Source organism: Ursus maritimus, unplaced genomic scaffold, assembly GCF_017311325.1.
Source record: "Ursus maritimus isolate PB19 unplaced genomic scaffold, ASM1731132v1 scaffold_28, whole genome shotgun sequence".
Classification (NCBI taxonomy): domain Eukaryota; kingdom Metazoa; phylum Chordata; class Mammalia; order Carnivora; family Ursidae; genus Ursus; species Ursus maritimus.
The window spans coordinates 28,426,265-28,429,119 of record NW_024425341.1 but is presented as its reverse complement, the minus strand read 5'-3'; the positions used below and the strand labels follow the sequence as shown (position 1 = coordinate 28,429,119).

General features: G+C 37.1%; 1 non-coding gene across 1 annotated transcript; it reads right to left on the bottom strand.

Annotated features, from left to right (window-relative positions):
- Window positions 1-744: 744 nt before the first annotated feature.
- Window positions 745-849, bottom strand: LOC121105663. The gene has a single exon (XR_005838298.1). It is a non-coding gene; the product is annotated as a U6 spliceosomal RNA (small nuclear RNA).
- Between the last annotated feature and the right edge of the window lie 2,006 nt (window positions 850-2,855).

Genomic DNA, 2,855 nt, shown 5'->3' with positions numbered 1-2,855 from the left:
TTTTACTTTTTTTTAAAAAAAGATTTTATTTATTTATTTGACAAAGAGAAAGAGAGAGAGAAAGAGCAGCAGAAGGAGAGGGAGAAGCAGACTCCCTGCGGAGCAGGGTTCAATCCCAGGACCCTGGGATCATGATCTGAGCTAAAGGCAGATGCTTAACCGACTGAGCCACCCAGGCACCCTCTGTCTTTTTACTTTTAATCTACAATTAAAGAGAATCAGGGCTGGAAAGTAGTTAAGTGGTAAAAGCAGATTTTTATTCGGGAACTATTGCTATAGGGGAAAAGAGACCTAGTTCAGAACTGGGCTCAATTCTGAATACACCATGGAGAAATGGAGATTTATAGCCAAGAAGCAAGTTGGGGGTCAGTGGATAGAAAATTACTAAGAAGAAACCTCAGTGATAAGGGAGGATTCTGGTTAAAAGGACTCAACAGATTCTTGCCGCAGGCAGGCCAGAGTCATGAGATATCACATAGGGGATGGTGAAGGAGAAGGAATTCAATTAGACATTGGGGGTGATCAGATGTCGAGGGTGGGGTCCAATTTTATTTTTCTGAATGAAGTTAATCAGTTTTCTCAGAACCATGTATTGAAGAGACTATCCTTTCCTTGTTGTATATTCTTGGCTTCTGTGTCAAAAACTAGCTGGTCATATATGTGAGGGTTCGCTCTAGATTCTGTTCTATTGGTCTTTGTGTCAATTTTTATACCAGTACCATACTGTTTTCATTATGACAGCTTTGTAGTATAGAACACTTCATGAATTTGCGTGTCATCCTTGTGCAGGGACCATGCTAATCTTCCCTGTATCATACCAATTTAAATATGTACTGCCAAAACGAGCACATTATAGGTTTGTGGTATAGGTTAAATCAGGAAGTGTGATGCCTTCAGCTTTGTTCTTCCTCAGGATTGCTTTGGCTATTCAGAGTCTCTGGTGATTCTACATATATTTTAGGATTATTTTTTCTAGTTCTATGAGAAATAATATGGTAATTTTGATAGGGATTGCACTGAATGTATAGATGACTTTGGGTAATATGGACATTTTAATAATATTAATTCTTTCTATCCATGAATATAGAATACCTTTCCATTTGTTTGTGTCACTTTTGATTTTTTTCATCAAAGTCTTAAAGTTTTCAGTGTAAAGATCTTTCATCTTTTTGGCTATATTTAGCCCTAAGTATTGTATTGTTTTTAATGCTATTGTGAACAAGAAAGTTTTCTTTAATTCTTTTTTCAGAATATTCTGTTGTTAGTGTGTAAAAATGCAACTGATTTCATTATGTTGATTTTGTATCCTTCAGCTTTACTGAATTGGTCAGTTATACCTAATAGATTTTTGGTGGAGTCTTTAGGATTTTTTATATGTAAAATCATATCATCTGCAAAGACAATTTGATTTCTTTTTGCTTTAGGTACATTTTATTTCTTTTTCTTGCCTGATTTGCCTAGCCAGGACTTCTAGGACTATGTTGAATAGGAGTAATGAGAATGTCTTTTTCCCACCAGATGTTTTTTCCTGCTTTATCAAATATTAGTTGCCCAAAGAGCTGAGGGTCCATTTCTGGGCTCTCTATTCTGGTCCATTGGTCTATGTGTCTGTTTTTGTGCCAGTACCATGCTGTCTTTGTGATCACAGCTTTGTAGTACAGCTCGAAATCTGGCATTGTGATGCCCCCAGCTTTGTTTTTCCTTTTCAACAGTTCCTTGGAGATTCGGGGTCTTTTCTGGTTCCATACAAATTTAAGGACTATTTGTTCCAGTTCTTTGAAAAACGTTCTCGGTATTTTGATCGGGATAGCATTGAAAGTGTAGATTGCTCTGGGTAGCATGGACATTTTAACTATGTTAATTCTTCCGATCCATGAGCATGGAACATCTTTCCATCTTTTTATGTCTTCCTCAATGTCTTTTAAGAGTGATTTATAGTTTCTAGAATAAAGGTCCTTTACGTCTCTGGTTAAGTTAATTCCAAGGTAACGTATGGTTTTTGGTGCTATTGTAAATGGGATGGATTCCCTAATTTCTCTTTCTTCGTTCTTGTTATTCATGTACAGAAATGCAACTGATTTCTGAGCATTGATTTTGTATCCCGCCACGTTACTGAATTGCTCTATAACTTCTAATAGTTTGGGAGTGGCTTCTTTTGGGTTTTCCATATAGAGTATCATGTCATCTGCGAAGAGAGACATTTTGACTTCTTCTTTGCCGATTTGAATACCTTTGATCCCTTTTTGTCGTCTGATTGCTGTTGCAAGGACTTCTAGTACTATGTTGAATAATAGTGGCGAGAGTGGGCATCCTTGTCGTGTTCCTGATCTTAAGGGAAAGGCTTCCAGCTTTTCCCCATTGAGAATAATATTTGCAGTAGGCTTTTCATAGATGGCTTTTATGAGATTGAGAAATGTACCTTCTATTCCTACACTCTGAAGGGTTTTAATCAGGAAAGGATGCTGTATTTTGTCAAATGCTTTTTCGGCATCGATTGAGAGGATCATATGGTTCCTGAGTCTTTTCTTGTTGATATGATGTATCACGCTGATTGATTTGCGAATATTGAACCACGCTTGCATCCCAGGTATGAATCCCACTTGATCGTGATGGATAATCCTTTTAATGAACTGTTGGATTCTATTAGCAAGTATCTTGTTGAGGATTTTGGCGTCCATATTCATTAGGGAAATCGGTCTGTAATTCTCCTTTTTGAGGGGGTCTTTGCCTGGTTTGGGGATCAAGGTAATATTGGCCTCATAGAATGAGTTTGGTAGCTTTCCTTCTGTTTCTATTTTTTGAAATAGCTTTAGGAGAATAGGTATTATTTCTTCTTTGAATGTTTGGTAGAATTC